Here is a 24,691-nt window from a genome sequence, read left to right as displayed (position 1 = left end):
AAATCAATTAATACATATTTGTATCACAAAGAAAGAAATCCTCCTGAATTGTGCCCACTAATCCTGAAGCTTAGGCCTGTCTTTGCTATTGAGGAGAGCAGACAAAAAATATTGATTTCACCCTATTTCTAAAACTAACAATGGTGCAATAAGAACATGCAGAACAGACGGGGCTTATCAGTTAAAACATCTTCTCCATATCCTATGATATCTGAGGACATGACACTCTTCAACTTTTTCCAGTTCTGTGCATTATTAATAATTATGAAGATAATGACGGAGCATTCAATGTTGTAATAATGTCTTACAGTTATTGCACTCCATTCATCCATGGATATCAAAGATTTTGAATTCACATAGATTCTGGTTATTAATTTTACAGTCCTTTGAATTATGACATGAGTGGTTCTAGAAATGAAGCCCCATGTTAAGTTCAGTTCCATAGGAAAGGATAACTATTCCATTTAATTTTTGTCTAGTGGTACAAAATTGAAAAAGCACAACTCTTTTCTAAAGTGACTATTCTTGTAATTTGTCAGTATGATGTCCCTTTGAATCAAGCCAATATCTGTCCTAATTTATTAAAAATCAAAGCCCAACATGTGCCTTGTCAGAGTCTTTTTGCAGGAAGTATCACATAAACACTCTGAATTAGATTTTTCAATTTTATAAGCCAAACGTTGTAAACCCTGGAACACAAAGAAGACAACAATATGTCATTGTCCTTTTACAATTCCCACTGTAAACAGTTTATACGATTTATTCTTTTGCATTCTAGATAATTACATTTTTTATATGAGCGTATCATCAGCAAGTTGTTATTTTGACTGCCCCATAATAGAAATTGTGTATTTTCCCACTGCAGTGAATGCTATTCTTAACAAACATTGCCCTCAACCAGCTAAAAATATCAGCATCCAGTTGCCTGTGGGAAAATTATGATGAAGTTATTTCAGTGAAGTTTTGTACTGATCTCTTACTAGATTTTTCATCCTGTCTATGCATTCACATACAATACTGTCTTCCCTCATATGCAATTACTTACAAGTGCTTAGGTGTCACATATGGCACATATTAGGCAAATAATGCCCTAATTCACTCTAATGCTAACATTAACATGAATGATTAGGACTAAGATTAGTCATTTTAACATAAATCATGGTGACATAGCAACAGCTATATTAAGCATTAAGAGGTATCGATTATTGCAGTTTATGGATTAAGATATCAAATGATATGGCAAAGTATTTGATCTGGCCAGGAGGACCATGAAATTAAAGACAAGAATAGCCATCCATATTTCTTTGTGTTTTTCGATCTAAAATTTTATATGGGCATCAGGTTCTGAAAAGAGTTTTGGGTTGGCTTGTTGTGAGTTGTCCACATTAGCAGATAGCTTTTTCTCCATCCATCCAAGGTTTTTATTTGGAGAACTAGTATCCCATCACACAGATAAAGAAATAAGGAGAAACACTAATCTTATAACCCATTCCCTTTTGAGCCCCAAAGTGATGTCATCTTCAGATTTGAAGATGCCAATAAGTAGGCGACAATATTTATTTTCTCTACTGCAGCCATTTGAAGTTCTTTTTGTAATGATAATTAATAATAAATGTTTTGAATTTCTCTTGCTCCTTTCGTATGAAGATTTTTGAAACCATTTTACAAACATTAATTTTTGTAGTATATTATTCCCCCTTCGTCTTCTCATCCTCATTTATCATATTTCTAAACATAGATTATTTAGGCTTCACTGGTTAAAATCAACATAGTTCCATTGATTGAAGTAGACACCAGCTGCGGATCTGGCCCAAAGTTTGTCATTCATGAGAAACGGGACATTAATTACTCGTAAGTAAATGATGTTGGGGTCTCACGTCAATGTCAATGTACAAGAAGTCAGCAAACAGTATAGGTGCACACAGATACATGAGGTCAGACCAATGTGGGAACCCAAACATGGTTTTATGCACAATAGACAAGATTGTCCATGACCATTTCAGATCATTGTATCCTTATTTTGCACTGTTCACCTTTTTTCACATAAGATGCTAATGTGCCTTCTTCAAAGCAGTTAGTAAAGACAGACAAATTGTCCATCACCTTGCTCTCTTGTGAGCTGTTGCTTCCCAGTTGCTGGAATCAACCTGACATTCTTTCAAGTTTGACTGCAAGTGTTTTTGTATTGTTTGTACTGGCCACCATGAAATCAAGTGCCTTACTTTAGCTGACCATAAAATATGGTGTTAGATATTCTGGAGCTTGCCAAACAAACAAGATGCCCAGACCAAAAGAGCTGAGCTTTTATGGCATGCTTTGAATGCCAGACATCTGACAATGATTCAAAATTTCAATATTGGGAATCTTGTTGCACCATTTGACCCTGCAAACAGACTGAAGACAGCACATATGGAACTGATCAAGTTTCCTAATATGGCAGCTATACATTGTCCATGGCTCACAAAAATATAGAAGTGTTGTAAACACTACTGCCCTATAGACATTTAGTGTAATGCTTATTCTGATACCCCTATCGTTCCATAGGCAGTGTGATACCATTCCAAATACAGAGCTGGCCTTGGCTATGAAATGGATAATCTCATAATCAATTGTAGCATTCTGAGCATACTCCCTTAGATAGCAAAGCTGCTCCATGGACTTGAGAGGAGCATTGTTAATCTTAATAATTGGGTAGACATGCACATTCTCCAGCACAGGTTGGTACAGTACTTCAGCTGTCTTTAGATTGATTGTGCAACCAAAATGATTGACTGCACGAGCAAAGTAATCATTTATAAACAGAATGTAATCAATCAAGTGAGCAACCAGTGCACAGTCACCTTCCCAGGGGTAGTGTCAAAAGTTGCAGATAGTGCAGCATGGATAGTCAGATGTGGAGAGTAACTGCGATATAAGCAGGAAAGCCTGTTGAATAAACAGAGACAATCTGACCGCAATACCAGCAGTGCATGGTGGAGCAGCAAGAGGAACTGCGTCCCCTATAAAATGCCAGAGGTGGCCACAGATACTATTGGACATGGTGATCCTAGGCCACCATCAAATAAGCCTACAGCCAATTACAACCAAAAAGATCACGCAATTGCCCTTCCAGAAGTAACTCTGGAAAGATGGAGGAAACATGAGGGTTCAATAGCATTTGCTAGAAGAAGGAACTCCAAGCATAAACCTGCATCCATCTTTGTTGCCTTGTTCTCTGCAATTTCTATACCACTATGGCACATGGCTTATGTAGATGATAGAGTCAGACCTGAATTGCAACTTTAATCCAATCAAAGTGCAAGGGATTCAGCAATACAGACTTTGCAAACCTTTAACAAGAAATCCAAGTCCTGAGGTGATAAGGACAAGGCAATGGAGAACGGGTGAGGATGCTGCCGAAAGTTTTGAGTCACAACCCTGCACACAGGCAGCCTGGGAGTGATTGTCATTCATTGAAGAACAAAGCAGATGCCACATTCATATCCTTCCAAGGTTTCAGAGGAGCCCTATTTAGAGATAGTGCTGCTCTCCTCAAATAGGAAAAGGGATGGGAAAAGATCCTGAAAATGGTTGTTCCACCCAAACCTGTGAGAGTGCCATATCTGACTGTTCATCCAGGGCTTTTTGTTTGTTTATTTTGTCTTTGCAGTCTAAAGAAAAGACCCAAATACATTTTCCAACTTGGAATGTTTGCACATTAAAAAGGATAATTGGTTTGTGTTAATAATGAATAAATAAGAAAGCAGAAGTAACTAACATGGACTTTATTGGCCCTGTTTAGCATTATTTCCTCTCCTTTTGCTCTGTATTTTTACTTACCTTCTTTTTCTGTTTGATCTTTTGATTTATCTTCACCTCTCACTTTGGCATTTTGAATCTTTCATGCATGTCATCCAGGCCTTCGTGAAGGCCGTTTCCCAGACAATATACTGTATGTGTTGTTATATATATACTTGGCCTCTTCACTTGTGTATAACCAGTGACTGTACTATTTGTCCAGCTGTATCTGTGTGTTCAATATGTTTAAATGTAATTAATCTTTTATTCCTTTCAAAAAGAATTAAATATTAGCACAGTTATTATCTATGAATTTTAAAAATATTTTTCTTTAAAGGGGACCTACGGAGGGAGTAAGGGCAGCAAAAATAGTTTTCCTCACTCATTTTTTGTTTATTTATGATGTGTAAACCTGAAAGGTCTCCCCCACATCATCTTCACCTGACATTCTTGATATTTCTAAGGCCTGTCTACAAAAAAAGCTTTACCAGTTTAACTAAATTCCTTATTGACATAAGCTATATCAATATAAGGCACTCTTAAATCAATTTAAGAGTGTCCACAGAAGGGGGAGGGGTTGCACTCTGATTTACCTAAATCAGTCTCTAAACCAATTTAGTTGCATTAATAAAACTTGTGTGTAGAAAATATCTAAGATGAAAAACATACATATGAAAAATGTTTTTCAAAATATAACACTTTTCATTCCTTCTTTATGTATGATAAATAGTCTTGGAAGGATTAGATTTTTATTGGTAAATGTCAGTAATCGTCAATTTCACCATACACAAACAAACCAATGGAAAACATATTTCCATTGATAAAAACAATTTACAGATAGGCAAAATAAGAAATTTTTTTCATTCAAGTCCCACCCTAGAGTATATAAAACAGGTTGTAATGCCAGTATTAAATAATTGTCTGATACTCTGTCCACCACAATATCCCACAACTATAAAAAAATGAAAGTTAATAATTGAAAAAAAAATACTTAAAACCTATAATTTCACCCAACTATGAAAATTTAAATAGCTAAAAATCAAAAAAAGCTTAAATCTAAACATTGATATTAGCCATTAAAAGTATAAAAAAATAAAACCATAAAGCATCAAAAAGGGCAAAAATCTAGTTTTAAAAAATCTTTTGCAGATCCACATTTAATGGTATGAAAAATATAGACACATGTATAATTGTGAACCAGAGTAGACACATACGCTCCTTCTCATTCATTTCCCCTCTAAGTTCCCATGCACTGTACTGCTTTTATACTTTTCCTTCTTCCTATTAACTTTTCCATCTTGACAGCTTCCTGTATCTCTGCTTTTGGAGGAGTCCTGCGTTATCGTTATAATCTCTCCTCTGGGACCACAAACACCACTTGAACAGTCTTTCCCTCATTTTACTCTGGTACTTTTTTCTGCAGTCCCTTCCAGAAGTGTGTGAAAATGAAAAATAATGGGAATAAAATGATTGAATGTGTTACTGACACTTTGGGATAAATCTTATAGGGCTCTTGTGGCAGCCCAGTTTGTGCTATACACTATACCCACATATGTGTTAACAAATGAGCATCTGTTTATATACAATGGGTGTAGGAATACATACCTATGTGTTTGCTTGTTCAATTGTGTGAATTGCATGTCACTTACTGTCCAATTACCTGACTGGTCAGTCCCGAATCAGGTTTTTTAGGACACAAACGAATGAACATGCATGATGCAGTTTCAAAAACTCATTTTGGCAGACTTAATGACATCTGATGATATTGCACTGCTAATGTATATTAATGTGTGTGATTTGGTTTAGAATAGAACTGACTGACTAATTCATAGTGGATAATTTACTCAGTGAATTTAGCCTCTTGTTCTCAGAGCCATTTAACAAGCGGAACACAATTTCATCAAATTTGGTTTTTGTTCCAATTTAACACTTTTTTTTTAAAGAAAAGCCTTGCCCAAGGCATTATTTGCAGAAAAAATTAGACTAGTGTAAGATTTATTAGCTGGGTGAGGAGCTCAGATTTAATTAGCTCTTGTCACATACCAATTATATTTACTTGTGATCCCAGTTGCAAAGAGATCCTTACTTGACTTTTTTCCAGAGTATCATAGAAGGGTTTTGAGAACCCTGTTCTACCATTTCCAGTGCAAATGAGCATGCATGGGAGCTTAAAATTCACTCTCCTTGACCATGTAACACTTGATTACTTGAATTATCACAGGATGTGAGCACAGGACAGGTACAACACAACTGAACAGGTTTTGCAATTTTTTTGAATAGTCACCCAGTTCTAGTGTGGGAATTTTATTTAAATTTTGACTGGATTTAGTGCTCACAAAACATACCACTTTTCATCCTCAAAACAGGTATAGCATAAGTAATAGAGAGAGGTTTTTGCATACACTGCCCTGCTCCTGTACCTCAGCACTGAATAAACTAGACAGACCCCTTACCTGGCTGAGAGGGCAGTTTAGCTTTGATGGCCATTAATTCTTTGGTTCTCTGCCAAGACAGACCACAGCACCCAATTAGTGGTAGCTGTGCAGGACAGCTATATACTTAATTCAGAAACCAAACTAATTTCACAGGACAGCTAACGTGTGTAACAACATTGAGTCATTGCAAATCTGAACTGGATTTGAACCAGCCATTTAGATAAATATGCTTAATAACCCATGGCTACCACCTTGAGCCATCCAGTCCATAGAAGCTACGGGCAAAATTTTCAAAAACACCTACATCCCATTTTCAAAAGTGCCACAGGCACTTAGCAGCAAAGAATCCTGTGGCACCTTATAGACTAACAGACGTTTTGGAGCATGAGCTTTCGTGGGTGAATACCCACTTCGTCAGATGCATGTAGTGGAAATTTCCAGGGGCAGGTTATATATAGCACAAGCCAGCTAGAGATACAGGTTAGTTCAATCAGGGAGATGAGGCCCCTGTTCTGCAGTTGCAGTGGAAAATACCAAGGAGGAGAAACTGGTTTTGTAGTTGGCAAGCCATTCACAAGTCTTTGGTTTATTCCTGAGATGATGTGTCAATTTGCAGATGAACTGAAGCTCAGCAGTTTCTCTTTGAGTCGGTCCTGAAGTTTTTTGTGCTGAGGATGGAACGTTAATGATCTGCACTAGAGTGCAGAGGGGTTGAAAAGTGTTCTCCTACTGGTTTTTGTATAGTCGCCTTTCCCTATATTGATTTGTGTTCGATTTATCTTTTCGTAGAGACTGTCGCAGTTGGCCGGATGTTACATAGCAAGAGCGGCATTGCTGCAATATGATGGCGTATATGTAACATTGGTGGACCTTGTCACAGTGAATGAACTGGTGATGGTGTGGCTGATCTTGTTAGGTCCTGTGATGTGTCGCTGTGTAGTATGTGGCAGATTGGCATTGAGTTTGTTGCATTGGATTGGTTCCTGAGCTAGAGTTACTATTGGTGCGGTGTGTCATTACTGGTGAGATATGTTCAGGTTGGCATGTTGTCTGGGGGCGAGAACTGGCCTGCCACCCAGGCCTGTGAAAGTGTGGCACATTGTCCAGGATAGGTTGTTAGCCTTTTAAGACTGATGCGTTGAGGGTGTTTAGTTGGGGACTGTATGTGATGGCCATGAGAGTCCTGTGTTTCTTTGCTCTGGGTTGTCTTGGCAGTAGGAGGCTTCTGGGTACGCTTGGACTCTATGTGATCTGTTTCCTTATTTTCTTATGTGTAGGTACTGGTAGTTTTGGAAATGCTTGGTAGAGATTTGTAGGTGTTGGTTCTGTTGAGGGTGTATATGCAGGATTGCAGTTGTACCTCAGTGCTTGGCTGTAGACAATGGATCGTGTGATGTGCCCGGGATGGAAGTTGGAGGCATGAAAGTAGGCATAGTGGTCGGTAGGTTTTCGGTATGGGGTGGTGTTAATGTGACCATCACTTATTTGCACCGTGGTGTCTAGAAAGTGGGCCTCCCGTGTAGGTTGGTCCAGGCTGAGGTTCATGGTGAGGTGGAAGCTGTTGAAATCGTGGTGGAATTTTTCCAGAGTCTCCTTCCCATGGGTCCAGATGATGAAGATGTCATCAACGTTGCATAGGTAGAGAAGGGGCTGAGTGGACGAGAGCTGAGGAAGCGTTGTTCCAGGTCGGCCATAAATATACAATATACAGTATATAAAAACCTGTAGGAGAACACTACAATGGGCTTTGGATGAGCCTCTAGTAGAGGGAAGTGTTGCAAAGTGGCCTCCATTGATCATGAGGTCCCTGATCCATGAACAAACTGAGAATTTTAGTTTCCAGAGCAATCCATTTGGCACCTTTCATGAGTGCAAAATTAACTTTAGATGGGTAATTAATACAGATAAACACTGCACTTTAGTCAGTAAAAGTGCATAGAAATGCATATTCCTTTCAAAATTAAGATGCAAACTCACATGTGCTCACATGGTCTTTTGAAATGCATTAGGAAATATTAATTATTCTTGGACATAGTTCACTTTTAGTTCAGCAGTTATAGCAGCTGTCGACATTTACGGCTTTAGCAAGCCCTGTTTCTGTGAATTTGTTTCAACATATTCTAGAGCTCCTTGCCAGAAATATGCTTGACCCCTTGCTTCAAAATCATTCCATATACATTGGCCTTGCGCATATTTTAGATATTGTGATGAGACTATTTTAGGGGTTTTAGGAATTATTTTTTATAAATGTTGTTTGTTTGTGTGCATGAGAATTAAAAAAATTAACGTTAGAAAAGAAAAATGTATATTTCCATTTCTTAACACGTACTTCAGCTAAGTTCCTCCAAAACTTGTTAATATCTGGAAACTGGTATAGTACCACATTAAGACAGCTGTGTTAGTATAAGTAAACTTTAAGCAAGAGATAAAATACAAAAAAAAATACAAGTAAATAGTGTATCTCACAATATTATTCTCATTTATAAACCTCAACTATTTCTCCTGGAATGTCAAAACCTTTGTGCCTATATAGTGAAGACAGTATATAGAATAGTTTGATAAACATGAATATTAGCCAACAGATTGATGCCTTTAGAGAACAGAAATATTAGGAGGCAGTTTTACTATTCTCTTCAATTTCAGTTGATAACCAGAATATAAGATGCGCTTACATGACTTTGTCCTTTGTCCTTGACATAAAACTTTATCTTCAATGCATATTTAAAGTAGAGAATAGAGTCAAACTAAACCCTGGATCTGAAAATATTCAAACTTTGGTTTGGTGTATATAGCTATATAAAGGTTCTAACGACTTTGTTTATATAAATACATTGTGTTCTTTCTAGTGCAGCTTTCAGGTAACTAATAACTCTCCCTATTGGTGGTTATTTTTCTGGATGGAATGAAGCATATTGCAGAGGATGCAAATGCACACACATACACTGTGTGCACTGACTGATTTTTACTCTTCCTGGTCTTATCAATAATCACAAAATAACAAAAATTGCATTGTAAGATAACATTGAGTGCCTCACTACAGTGCTAACAGGAAAAAAAGGGGGGTTAGAACAAATAAGTTTTTTAACACTTTTGTTAATAACAGTTATAATAATATGTAACCCACTGGTCAGAGTGCATTATACATTGCACTCTACACCTGATCCACAGAGGAAATTGGTCAGTTATTCTTTACATCTACAGGGCTTGGCTCTTAACTCAAGTTGTACAGACTTACGCGTTTAGCTCTGGAAATCCTTCTGTTGGCCAAAATGGCAGCCATCAGAAATGCACATGCTATGATATAAACCCCCTCATGAGGGCATTGTGAGGCTTAGGTGATTAATATTTGCAAAGTGCTGACTGAGCCTTTTCAGTTATTATAGATGTGTAAAGATGCACTATAGTATATGAATATATCACCTTTCATCCCAAAGGGTTTCAAAACACTTTATGGTTCATTGACTACTACAGTGCAGTCACCCCATTGATAAAGGGCAGCAGCAGCTACTTTAAGAGCACACAGAACACTGCACTACACAGTTTGTAATAGAAAATAACGATAAATTCTTTATCTAATACTGCTTACGTACCAGCAATATTGTTTTATGGTTCTGTTATGGAACAGTATTCTAAATATTCCTTTTCTTTTCTTTTTATATGAACAATAAATTTGTGCAAACAAAAATAGAAGGAGTGCCAAAGTTAGTGCAAAGGACAACTGCATCTGCTCAGACTTCCTGTGTGCCAATAATGAACCAAGTCCAGCAGGACTGGGCCTGTGCCTAAACTTAACCATTCTGTTGGCAGATGCATATACTTACACTTTCCCATTAGGCTGGCAAAGATCCCTTTGAGTGTTTCCCAGCCAAATGAAATCTAGGAATTGCAGGTATCCCTGTTTTGATCAGCCTGCATTTTCACTAGGTCTGCTTAGCTGAATCTGGATAAAGATGTGAATGAACTGCAGTCAGCCAGAACTCACAAAGCTCTACTTAAATCAGCTTTTCAGGACTGGCGTGGTGGCTTAACAAGCTAGAGAGTTGACTTGTTGATCCCACAATGCTCAAAAGACTGTTGTTAGATTCCTGGCTCCACGAATGAGATTGAGAATTCTGACTACAATAACTAGCAGAAACTTTCCATATGTCAATGTGCCAGGAAAAAAAGGGATACTCCTTGCAACAGTTGCTCCCTGAGAGTGGAGGAAATTAGAGGCAGGGAAACATGGAGAGAATTACGGCTACCTTACACTACTGAGTTGGCATGCACACTGATATTATTGGCTGGCAGAGGCTTGCGCTAAAACAATCCTGTGGCCACATCGTTCAGTGTTCTGAATGACAGTGCCATGGATTCCACAACAGTACATTAAGCTGTGGAAGAAAGGAGTAAATCTGACTGAGAACTTGAACCTACATGGTAATTGACATCCTGTACTTAAAATTCACTTCACTTTACTAATGTTGACAGTGTTTAGCATCTTGCAGGCTTGGACCCCACATACAAAGCTAACTATTCAAATAGAAATTTTCCAGGCAATAACCTTATGGCTGATCCTCTGAGTGCTGAGCACCTCTCTTGAAGTCAATGGGAGTTGAAAGTGCTCAGTACCTGGAAGGTTTGGATTTTTGTATAGGCAGGAAATATTAATATATTTCTATGTTAATATTAATATTAACATTTTCCTTGGGGATGATACTGATTGATGCAAAACATCATCAGTAACGTTGAGCATTGAATCCTTTGTAAAACAAATTTTTCTCTTAGTTCATTTGTAATTGGAAGGCAAAACGACTGCTTGAATGACTGGTTTAGTATTTCACATGCTCTGGTGCCCGAATCAAGGCAGTAAAATGTTTGTATTGCTTCTGTGCCCAATAGTTTTAAGTGCTGCCTACACTGAATAATCTGTCACTGATGTAAAAACACATTCTTCACTAAATGGATGAGTCAAGGTTTCAGATACTTTTTCAGTCCCTTCTTTTTTTAAAAAAAAAATTGCAAAAGTGCTTTGAAAATCGAGCAAAGCTTCAGACAAGAGTCTTGGCAATAACAGCTCATTTACAGTACAAACCATGTGATACCCCTCAGCAGCAGCTCCCTAGCTGTTTCCAAACTGAATACTGTTCTACTGTACATTCCATTTCCTGTAGTCATTTTCAGTGTACCTTTCAGGAGAGCTAATTTGCAACCTCCTAAAAAGTGAGGCAGTGATAAAAATGTTTTAAACTCATCCTCAAGTTATTTAGCGCACATTTTGAAAGGTTCTGCTAATCTCATCTAAAAGACATGCCTCTAAAAATATGAATCTGTCCACCATATATAGGCTATACCCAAAATACAAGTTAAGAATGTTATTGTTAGACCATTTTTTTAAACAATAGCCCTAAATCCATATTAATGATCCAAGAAGTGACCAGGCCTCAGTACCTTTTGTCCTCTATACATTAACTATCCAATAATCAACAGTAGCTGTCCTGTACTCTAGTGTCTTTAGCCTAATTCAGAGGGACAGATATTTATCATCACCCTTGAATTGGGTGACCCATTCTGACAGGTCGACATCCTTATTTATGTAACAATGTCATAGACAGTAACTACTAATGAGTGGAGTGACACAGAGGTCTGTTAGATGGAAAGGCAGAGGAAAGCTGAAAAGGGCATGAGGGGTTAATGGGACTTTTCTGTTGCAGTCTCCTGGGATGTGTAATTATGTTCTAATAAGGAATGAATGTATTGATTAGATTAATGTGCAATTGTATTCGTGTGCACATGTTCAGTGCCGCATATAGTCAGTAATTGCGCAAGACTTGAATTTCTCCAGTTTGTATATTTAATATAAAAATGCCTTTGTCTGGTCAAAAACAGACAGGGCCAAATCTTGAGGCCTCTAGGAAGTCCTTATGGAGGCAAACTCCCAGTGAATTCAATTAGAGTTTGAGTAAATTTGGAGTAAAACCTTAGTAAACAACAAATATCAGCATTCAGCTCACAGAAGCCAATGCCTTTTTATTGACATAGTTTAGTCTTGGTAAATTTAGGAACAGGAGTACATGATAGGGTTGCCTTAAATAGCAGAAGACTGGACTCAGTGACCCAGGCGGTCCTTCCCAGTCCTAAGTCCAATACTCTTTGTTTATAACACATGCTATCACTTAAAAGAGGAATAAAAGCAACCAAGCAATATATACTAAATAAAATAAGTGCTCTTGGCTTGTGAGAGTCTTATGTAGACTGAGTGGAACACATTCATCCCTTTTATAACTCCACTGAAGTCAGTGGACTTACCTCAGGGATGAATTTGGCCCCATAGCCCCTCTAACCATACGTACATTCTTTTGCTGCTCGGGAAAGTATCGTTCACATAGTCCCAAAGGGTTGATTCTCCACTGTGTTTCCAAAGGGGTGCAAACTAAAGTAGAGGGCAAATTCCCAGCGTGGGAAACAGCTGAAAGAAAATTTAGTAAAATAACAATAAAGACAAGACAAAGAAAAAGAAAGCATATTTGAAAATTTGAGATTTTCAAAATGGTAAACGGGGAGGAAAGAATGCAGCCGATGTTGCAGTTCTCTTCTGATCTGTCTTGTTGCTGCTGTGGGGATGCAACAGAAAGGTATGGCTTTTCATACCATATGAATGAAGTGCAAATTCCACATATATATAGTTGTATATACCCAATAGTCTTGTATTTGATGTTTGAATAAATAAGGAATGACCAAGGTTAGTTTGGCAGTGGAAATACGAGGTTGTGACATTGGGTCACAGCCTCAGTCCCTCATTCCTGGGATAGCAGAGGTTATGGAGGCAGCATCAGGTCTCTGATGAATGAACACGTCCCGCTGCACACTGAAGAAATAAATTGCTTTTTAGCAACTTCTCTGGCTGATGCAAGAAGCACCAATATTGGGTTCTAATGAAATGTCCTTCTGCCTGCTCCTGGCTGGGACCTTGATGAGACAAGAGGAGAAAAGGAAATCTGAGGGATTCTTAAGGCTCAAAAGATCCACTTTTGGGATATAAATAAATAAGAATGCCTAGACTCCTCTCATCCATATGTCAGTTGTGATTTTTGTATATTGTGACTTGGACTTCAAACAGAATATACACTAACTTCTGTATTAGTTACAGAAAGTGTGGCAGTTAGAATAAGATTTTTAAATGCCTCCTTGAAGTACTCTTTGCAAAATCCTGTATCATAAGAGGAAGATACTTTAAAAACTGATTATAATTAATCCCGAATGAGACAGCCTCTGAATGAATGAGACATGGTAGGTCTAAAAATGCAATGCCCATTGGAATTTTTAGAGCACTAGAGGCTGAACAAAGTAATGGTTAAATAATTTTAATCAACCATTCTTGACTTTCCCCATGAATACATTTGCAATCTAAATTGCTTAGACTAAATAAGTATATGCAGAACTTTCAAAGTTGAAATAAACAAAATAATATTCAAAGAATATTGGCATGAACCTTCCAGCACTTAGGAAATGCCAAATAGTGCAGAAAGCTTCAGCTCATCTTCTCAGCAGCACAGGCTACAGTGAGCACATCAGATCTGCCTTCCACTCCCTACATTGGCTTCCCTCAGAATTGCAAATCACATTCAAGATCCCAGTCCATAGCTGTGGATTGTGCTCAGGATATCTAAAAGACCACCTAAAGCTCTAGGATAAAGACCATGGTCGACAGCTATGCTCCACTGGCACAATGGAACTCCTCTCAATAAGGGTAAAGCAGGAGACAAAACTTTCTTGAGGTCTGATCCCAGACTGTGGGATGAACTCTCCCAGGAACTGAGGAGCATCACAAATCTCAGCACCTCTTCTGTTCCAAGTGTAAGGCACATTTCTTTGAGCTTGTCTTCTCCAACATAAACACATAGCAACATATATATTTAAAAAGAAACAAACTCTAAAGCCCTACCACAACACCCCGCTTCACACACTTCTTCCCCTGGGGATAGCATGAGAGAGCAAACACTACATGACAGACGTGTAGTCACATTGTTTAATGCACTACAGGCAGGCACTCCGATACTATGGCAATGAGCTTAGTATAAGAACTATACAAAATACAATAGGAAGATAAAAGTAAACTATAGAAAATGAAATAAAGATGGTTATGTGCTAGGAAATAACAAGAATTGAATGCATGAAATTTAATGTGGAGTGCTCAAAGTTTATCAAAAATCTCATGAGAAGCCTCAGATAGAATATAGAGTTTGGATTAGGCTAAAGCAATTATTGATATTTACTATAGATCCTTTTAAGATCAAACTTATTTAAATGAGTATTTTTCAAAATTAATTTTGAAGTAATCCATTATCAAAATTAATTGTATCATTAGAAATTTAAATAATGTAATCATTTACTTTGCTATTTCGATGTCAGTTCAAACAAAATGGTTTCCCCTGATAGTAACAAAAATTATAAGCCCTTCACTTCCCCTCACCTTCAGATATAGTACCTGGTAAATCCCTACAGATACAATTTGGGTTATTTATTAAAATGTTTACAGATTTCTTTTGAAATTTACCAATTGCCACAGGTAATTTAGTTCCTGATCCTGCCACAAGTGAATTCTGCACCCACATCCCACTGATGTCAATGGAGCTCTGAGCAGGGACAGAGTCTGCCTACAAAAAGCCAGTTGCAGTATCAGGGCCTTATTGACTAAACTGTTTCCCTCCAGTACACATGGGCTTATGTTTTAACCAGTTATTGCTTTTTATCCTCTGAACTTCATATATCCTCCCTTATATTCCCCTGTAAGGCAGAGGAAGGACTGTGATAATCTAGATTGCAAGGTACAGCTCCTCAAGATATTTAGATCCTGCTAGGCCTAAGCTCTTTGGGGCAGTGACCACATTTCTGTAGTCCTGGTCCATGACTAGAGCTCCTAAGTGCTACGATAATTCAAAATATGTAATAAATAAATAAATACTCCTGTATGAATTCTCCAAACTTTTTGACTGTCTGAGTATGGTCGGGATCTCAAGAAATAGGTAGAATCTGCAGTACATTTCAAGAAGTCAGGACAGCTATAGTCTTTTCTAGTAACACAAGCTAGCTTCTTCTTTCTGGTACTGAAAGAAAGAGACAATGAGAGAATCTGAAGGCAAGACAGAGGTCTTGGTGTTATCAACAGGAAGGCTTCCTCTTTAGTAAGCATGGATGGAGCCTCAGTTGCTCAATCTGCCCTGATGTCTTTTGACTTAAAGGAAGGAAGTGAAGGGTTTGGAGATGCTTACACCAAGATGTTTTTGGCCCCCAAAATGCTTATAATCACAGATCACTGGTTTTATGGAGTTACTATAGATTTAGGCTGTAGGATAGAATCTGGCCCTAGAAATCATCAAAAAGGTTATCCGAAAACTAGTGAGGAAAGGAGGAAAGAGGGGAGAAGTTTAATTATCTTAAGCTCGTTCCCATTTTTCAAAATGCATTCAAATGCCATATTTATGAAAATGCAAGTTCAGAGGAATTTGCTATAGTGTTATGCTTAAGAGTTCCATGGTTTGTTCTCTTCCTTAACAATATTTTGTTAATATATTCAGAATTTTGCTCCTGAAAACAAAAAAAGGCAAAACATCTTTTTTTCTTGAGTTTTTTAAAATAATCAATTGTTTACACCTGTAAAAGTTTACAGAGAGCATACACACAACAAGAGGATGTAGTTCTGTTCTATAACAGGAAGCATACAGATGTCCTTGCATTACAGAGTATATCACATTCTGAAGCACCGCGTTCACTCTATACACTTGCTATTTGAGGGTTAAGTCTTGACCTTATTGATGTCAGTGAGAGTTTTGCCATTGACTTGAATAAGGACAAAATTTCACTCAGAATGTCAGCATCCCTGATGAAAGAGTATATAAAAAGATACATCACTTTGTTCCAAACACTGTACAATATTAGAGAAAGTTCTTTCTATAGAAAAATGAACAGGAGTACTTGTGGCACCTTAGAGACTAACAAATTTATTGAAGCGAGCTGTAGCCCACGAAAGCTTATGCTGAAATAAATTTATTAGTCTCTAAGGTACCACAAGTACTCCTGTTCTTTTTGCGGCTACAGACTAACACGACTGCTACTCTGAATCCTATAGAAAAATGGTAATAGAGGCCTCCTTCCAATGCATATGTATATTAAAAATGGCCAAATAATTATGACCTCAAAGTCATGGTTCAAATACAGGTCTCAGTGATAAATCCAGGGAAGTTATCTTTTCAGTGGCATGGTTCTGTGTGTCTTTCAGTGCCTAATAGTGTAGGAGGGGTCCACATCTCAGTGCTCAGACCTGCATGCAGAATCAGGTCTGCCACTGTATTGTAAGATACTTACTGATGAGATCTTTGTAACAGAGTGAATCATCATCAAGTTGTAGTTCTTCTTAGCTAATGAGCTGGTTTATTTCATAGGCTACCTTGAAACAGAAAAACTAGAGTAAGGTAGTTCAGATTGTACAGAAATATCCTCTCCTGATCCATCTATTAGTGTCAGCATCACCATATGCTTTTCTTCCCCTTAGTGGGCCAATCTTTCATTCTAGTCATAGAGGATCCTGAGAAAGTTTTCCTTGTTTCTTTATTTTTTGCCAAACCTCTGAGCAAGCTCCTAAAAAGTTATTGAAAGGGCATCACTCAGCCTGACACATCCCATTGATTTCAATATGATGGCAAGGAGGGAAGATCTAGTTAAAGATATTGCAATAGCCTTATGGGATACTTAATAGTTGGGAATTTTTTTTTAAATGTAATACATCACAATAGGATACTTTGTTTTTGTAGAAGGCCATTCTGTATTCACCAAAAAAGCCCCTGACTCAATCATTAGTTATGATGAGAAGAGATTTAGTGCTCTCTTTCTTTACACTGTCAGTGAGAACAATGTCTATGAAAAAGCCTATGTTTCCCATTATAAATCACTATAAGCTCCATGAAAAATTCTCCACTACCCTGGGGTTTAAGTGAGCAAATGCTTGGTCATGCAGACCCCCAGTAGCAGCACTTTATCCATATCGGAGGTTTATGAGATGCTATCGTTTACTATGAGGCTGGGTACTGCTCCTGCATGCAATTTCCATTGTGTAACACATGAGTTGTTAGTATTTGATATAAAGCTAGATGCTTTCATACTCCTTTCCCTTCTGTTACCATCCACAAGTACAAAGTGTGTTTTTGAAAAGTCTCTAAAACTTGTCAAGAACGGACTCCCTTTTTCACCCTGTGCCTTTATAAAATAAAATACATGATAAAAATACACATAAATGTTTATCATTCAGTTCTCTTTTAGAAACACAGGACCCTCTTTATCATATAATGTTAAGAAGAAAACATTTAGGCCCCTGGTTAGGGGAAGCCAGTTTTCCAGAAAAACAGGCCCATTAATTAAAAAAAAAAAAAATAGTTTTGTAGATGCTGTTCCTTACTTAACACAGAACACCTGATCATAGAACAACAGGTTCAATCTTTTGTGATTTCAATGGGATCTATGGGTACTCAGCATGAAAATGCAGTCACATGTTTAGATGCCAAATATGGACTTAAGGGCCTAACTTTAGCCACACAGGTTTGAAAAATCTTTGGCTTTATCTGTTAAAGAAGTTTCACATTTCCACATATCATGTTCACATGCAGAGCCAGGACCTGCTCTAGGTTTTCTGCTGCCTCAAGCAAAAAAAAAGCCAACCTCCCCCGCCCCTGCAAACAACCTCCGAGAGCACAACTGCCAAAGCAAAAAACAACCAAAAAAACAACCCACACCTCTGGGAATGCCACCCCTGGAACTGTGCCACCCCAAGCACGTGCTTGGTTTGCTGGTGCCTAAAGCCTGACCTGTGCAAAGCTCGGTTGGATTTTATAGTCCACTTGTGCAAAGCAAAGAGACCCAACCATCTGCCCATTGGCCCAAGCTGACAGACTTTTTTTTTCTTTCTTTTTTTTTTTAAGTTTGCCAAAACTAAATATATTTTCTAAATAAGAAGTGTCATGACCTTTTTACTAGGTGACACAGATACTTATAATGCCCCTCAGTACTTAGATTCTTCCTTCAGATTCTTGATTCTAGCCTCCTGCAGTTTTAGAAGTGATTTTCTCTCCTGGAGTGAGGCAGGGGTTATTAGTTTCATGACAAACTGCATCATTTTCTTCCTCTGCTGGGTTTAATTCCGTGAGCTCTGTTCAAAACTCACATCACTAGGTTGGCTTTGTAAAAGAAGGACTTTGGTCCAAAGTTCTCAGCCACCCACACTGGACCTCAAAGGCCAGTAGAAATAGCCCTGGCCTGCCATTGCCCTGCTTTGTTTCTTAGGAACCAGAACAGACACATTCCCTCTGGTCCGCTGTGAGATATGGATTTTGCTCAATAAGCAAATGTCATCTGCAGAAGCAGCTGGAAAATGGGAGCTTATGTCCTTCTAAACACATACAGTGTTATTTATTAATTATTTTATTATTAAAATGATAAAAACAGCATAGAAGCTCTATAGGCTAAAGCGCTAGCGTCAAATTCTTAATACTTCAAGTAGTTCCTTTGATTTCAGTAGGCTACTGGCATTATTATTAATTATTATTATTAATGTATATAACACTAACTATATAGTATGCTATGTACTTTACAGAATACAGCAGGGCAAGATTAAGGAATAGGCACTATGGGGCCATGACGAGGATCACAACATCTTGAGTCTGATGAGGATGTCAGGATCTCAGATTACACTAAAAAACAATTGTGTGTCTAGTCCTCAGAATCGGAAAAGCTTGAAGATATGACCTGAGACATTTTGCAATGATGTCTGCCTGAGTTTGCAGATAGCCTGAAATAATAGCTCTTGAGGTGGGATCTACTCCATTCAACTTCCTGAGCTGTTATCGCTGAGACCCTTTGGGAGGGTTCCCACAGATGCCATTCAATCTGAAGATTCTGAGTATGGTCCTCAGTGTCAGCATCTCATCATGGCTTTTGTGTGGTGATATTTATAGGGGCTGTCACATAGAATGTCTTCCAATCAGTTGAGTTCTCCCTCCTTTAGGATGGATCGCAGCTTGCCTGAGAACTGGGAGCATTTGTCTGAGGAGGGGGATGCCAGAGCTTTCCCAAAGAGAAGTCGTGGGATCTCCTTCAGCTCAGAACACAGCTTTTGTGTGGATAGCCCTTGCACTAATTCCCCAGCGCACAGAGCCTCCATGTGTAATGTGCCTAGGGTCTCAGATTGTCTTAATCTGGACATGCTTCAAAAAGTTTACAACCAAAATAAATCTCACAGATTTCATGAATCTATCAAACCCTTGTCTTCATTCTCAGCACTTCGCAGCTACAATATTCCCCTCATCCACCAATCCACCTGTCATTCAATCAAGTTCAGCTATCATGAACTACTTCTCCCAGTCCTACGCTGTTCACTGCACATGACTCTATCATCTCTTATTCAGTGGTATTTTTTTATTCTGAATATTCCCATAGGATTAAAAACCATGTTGTTGAACTAGAATTAAAGTTGCAAATACATATTGCTTGAAAGTGTAAAATGAAATAGATGTGACTGTTTCAGCTTGATCCTTTACTCATACGAGTAGTCCAATTGAAGTCAATGGGAACATATAAGGATTATTTGCATGAGTAAAGAAAAATAGTTTTGGCTCTAGATTGTAAAAACCTCTAGATGATCACATTTCAGTCTATCACCAGCTAAGCTGCGATTTCATCCTTTTAATAAACTGGTAGGTCTCTGACTTAGGGATCATATTTTTTTCCTTCAAAGGAGGTGAAGCAACTGATATAGTTTCCCTAGTCTTAGACAAATATAATGTAGTCATTAGCATCATAGTTTCAGCTCCACAGATGCCTGCAGTTGTTCACATCTCTTTTCCACCAGGCTTCAGTGTATCCAGTTAGAAGGATCATGGAATGTTTTATAGGGCCTGGGATCATTTGGTCAGCTAAATTATATGTTGTTTTTTTTTAAATAACCACACATAAAAATAAGGCCCATATTATATCTCATGATAAAGGGATAGTAAAGTATACTCGAAAACTAACTGCACAAATGCCATCTTAAACATTACTTAAATATATGTCAGACAACAAGAGTGTATATCATTTTATTATCTCCTTATAAGAACATAATGCCTGGATGTGTTGTAGTCCCTGATATATCTGTACAGTTGCTGGGAATAGATGGAGCTCTGTGTTTAACTTGTGTGCCTTTTCCTTTAAAAAAAAATTCCATAAAACCTTTGTTTTACCAGACTTATCTTTTTTTTAAAAAAAGTGATGACAATTATTGACAAAAAATATTTGGTCCGTTGGTATTAACATATTCTGTCATTTTTCATATTTTTGTTTCGGAATTGCCAGCTTTGATTGGTCAACTGATTTTTCAGGAGAGAGTTTTTCAACACCAATTTGTATTTTTCAAAAAATTTTATCATCAATCTAAAATAAAAATCCATTTTAGAATTGAAAGTTTTCATTCTAGAAAATTACTGATATCAAAAGGAAAAAAAATCCTATGGAAAAAATTCAAAAAACAAAACAGCAACCCACATAATATATTCATCGTTTATGAGGTCAGAAGGGAACCATTGTGATCATCTAATCTGACCTGCTGTACACACAGGTTATAGAACTTACCCAGAATAATTTGTGTTTGAACTAGAGCATAGGTTTGAGAAAAACAGCCAATCAATTCAAACATTGCCAAGGGGAAATCCATCACAACTGTTGGTAACTTATTCCAATGGTTAGATATCTTCACTGTGAAGATATCTAACCATTGAAATGAAAATGTGTTAGACTTTTTTAAAATTCTCATTAAACTTATTTTCTGATTTTTCCACCCGAATCAAGGTTGGAACTGTAAGGTTTATAAGTTAGGTTATAGTTAAGACCTGGGACTGTGAGCTCAGATCTCAGGGCTGCTTAACTCTGAGGAAGATAAATTGCTTGCTCTGCATTTTCCGGTGTACATTTCTGCATCGACACTAATGATCACATGGCATTTTCCCTAAGAAAAAGAGTTTGCCCTGTCATTTCCTAAATTTACCATTTCCTCCACTTATTGTTATGTTTTGTTATTATTTCCCCCACTTTTTATTATTATTTATTGTGTTACCATAGTAGCTAGAGGCTCCCAACCCTTGTTCTAAGCACTGCACAGTCACATAATGAGGGACAGTCCCTGTCCCAAAGTGCTTGCAACCTACATAGACAAGGCAGAAGTAGGGTGAAAGGTAAGACAAAGGTGAATAACTTGCCCAAGGTCACAGAGCATGTCTGTGGCACAGAACGAAATAGAACCCACACTTCCTGATTCCCACTCTAATACCCTAAATACTGCATTATGCTACTAGCATGCTGTGCCCAAGCTGGTTGCAGCCGTCCTTCCTGGAGGGGCCTGCATTCCAGTGGTGATGTTTGCACATAGCTGTAAAGCCCTTTGGGATGAAAGGTGCTGTTCAAGACCTTATTATACATTAAACATAAATACATACATTTGAGCCTTGCATGCATTCTTATTTTGCTTTGTACAAGTATGTTTTTTGTTAAACACATAAAATACAGAGTGGATTCTAATGGCTGATCAGGTCCTGTTAAAGTAAATTACATGTTTCAAAAGTAAAGATGAAAGAGCCTCTATTATTCTACAAATTTCTAGCAGCACAGCATCTTAAAAGGAATTTTATAGCAAATTTGTAGCTTTGCAACCAGCTCATGAACCAGAGGTATTAAAAGGACATGTGTTCCAAGAATAAATGCATTCCATACTTCAGAAAATAATAAGTGACTGCTTGTACCCAGATCCCAACAATGTGGGAAAGGGATTCTGCACTCCTGGGATAATGATTTTTGATCTTGCTGTTTTTAACAAAATATTATTTATTTAATTATGGTTGCTAAATTGATCCATGCTATGCCCAGAAAATAAAAGACTAAAAAATGTGCTTCCTAGCAGGGAGTCAGAATGAGATCTCTGCCTTATAGAGTAATTACTGTTATGCAAAGATACAAAGATAAACACAGATCTTATAAGTGGAAAGATAGGATTAAACACTGGCCATACTGGGCCTGACTAGCTAGAGGTAAAGAGATTGAAAATTTTGCTCCCTCGAGCAAAATCTAGGAATAAAGATCAGTGAAGAAAATGTAGTATACCTGCAGCTTATGCCGTACTGATAGTACACAGACATGCTATTTATGAAAGTGAATCTTCGCATAGCCAGGGATTAAAAATTTGCCTCTTGCCATTAAATCATACTTATGGCGTTAGAAAGTGTCTGGTACGAAAATACATAGCGAACGTAGCTGTCAATTACTGCAATGCTTGAGCTGCTGCAAAATTTATTTATAGGGATGTCTGAACGCATTTAGTTATGTTTTAGTTATATTAGGTGGAACTCAGTGTAAAACAGAGTGAAACACTGTGCAGACTACGTAGCCTACGGCAGTAAAGAACATATGTGCCATTTGTCCAGAAACAAGACTGGCAAACACCAAAAATAAGGCCAACTCCGCTCTAAGCTGAACATATCATTAAAAAAAAGACATTGAAAGTGACAGTGCTTTATGATTTATCATCACTGATGAAATAACCAAATAATAGCCGTGGAATTTTTCAGTGGTGAATATAGGTTTTGCTTACACTTTGTCTAGCAATAGAGAAAAAATGTACAAAGCTAAGTTCATGGCTTTATAACGGATACATTTTTACTTGATTTGTGCCTCTAACTCCCCTTATTACTGAACAATTATTCATATTTATCAGAAGCCAAAACATCCCAAAGAAGAATGAGTTAACACTGCTAATGAGGAAAAAAATGAAAGAAGGAATGAAAACAATCACAAATAAAACAAGGCAGGTTGTAAGGTGCAAATCATGTCCTCACGTGAAAAATTACTGGTGTGTGGAAGTTAGGTGGGAAATATCACAGTCTTGGTTGATGCATGGGCCATAAGTGATACACCATGGCAAGTGTTCTGGAAATTCAGATGAGCGATGAAACTGTGAAGAGCAGTGCAATCCCACCTCCAGCCTTTCCCCACCACGTTCTGCACCCTGAAACCCAAAGCACTTCAAGCCTGTGAAGCTAATCTGTTCTATATAGGTACTTTTATCATACTTATCACCAGAGTACCTTTCAGAAGTGTATTAAACAACATAACTACATGTCTGTCGCATGTTTGTCCCCCGTGCTTGCTCCAGGTGGAGTGTGTGTAGTAGAGTGTTTTGTTATGGAATTTAATTTTACATGTTTTATATTGATGTTAGAGAAGGCAAATTAAAGAAATGAGGCATGTAGTTGAAACAGAAGATGGTAAGGTTGGTGAAGGGCCTTAGTTCCTGGGGGAGTTCATTCCACAGTTTTGGGCCGCATTCCAAGAAAGTTCTGCCAGGACAAGCTTTATCTTTGTGGTAGAAATTCCATTGTCCCACAGAAGCAAAGATGTCAAAGTTGCTCATGGCAAGGGTAGTGCATGGGTTTCATTAGGGCTAGGAAGAATGCCCCCATGTGTATTTCTCTTCTTCCATATGTACCATTGTAGCCAATATGCTTTACATTGCAGCATTTGATTTTGTTTGACCTAAATAAAGGGAGAGAAGCAGTGGGGAGGAGACATACTCTGGTCTCTGCACATATGCAGAGGACAGGGCTGGGCAACTCAGCTAAAATGGCCCAGAAACAGGTTGTGGCATTTATTAAACATGCTCAGTAGCTGTTTCTGAAGCTCTATATAAAGTTTTCAGTGTGTACTATCAATCTGTCAGGTCATACCCTAGTCACACTCCGCAAGCTGAGTTAACCAGAGCACAAGGGAGCTGATAAGAAAAGATTATAAATATAGACAAACCTGTGGACTCTGGGTTGATGCAGGACCAAGAGGTATGTCTGCTGTCAAAGCTGGGTCCCATTACCTGTGCCACTTTGGATACAGGTGAGTGCTAGTCCAACTTTACTTACTAAGGAATTAGGATAATGTTTGGTCCACTGTGATATGTTTTCTGGACCTAGAGAAAGAACTGAAAGGGGAGCATTTGTTACCACGAGAGACTACAGAGCCTCTGGAATTCACATTTAGCTACCAGCTAACTGAGTTAAACTGGGCTTCTGTCTCAGTTAAAGAGACAGAATGGGGACAGCACTTAGTGACTCATTGACTCATAGGGTACGTTTACACTACAGGATTATTCCAATTTTACATAAACTGATTTTGTAAAACAGATTTTATAAAGTCGAGTGCATGCGGCCACACAAAGCACAATAATTTGGTGGTGTGCATCCATGTACTGAGGCTAGCATCGATTTCCGGAGCGTTGCATGTGGGTAGCTATCCCGTAGCTATCCCATAGTTCCTGCAGTCGCCCCCGCCCATTGGAATTCTGGGTCGAGATCCCAATGCATGATGGTGCAAAACAGTGTCGCGGGTGATTCTGGGTAAATGTCGTCACTCATTCCTTCCTCCGTGAAAGCAACAGCAGA

The sequence above is a fragment of the Chelonoidis abingdonii genome, chromosome 4 (genome assembly GCF_003597395.2).
Source record: "Chelonoidis abingdonii isolate Lonesome George chromosome 4, CheloAbing_2.0, whole genome shotgun sequence".
NCBI classification, from domain to species: domain Eukaryota; kingdom Metazoa; phylum Chordata; order Testudines; family Testudinidae; genus Chelonoidis; species Chelonoidis abingdonii.
Note: the sequence above shows the minus strand (reverse complement) of the source record.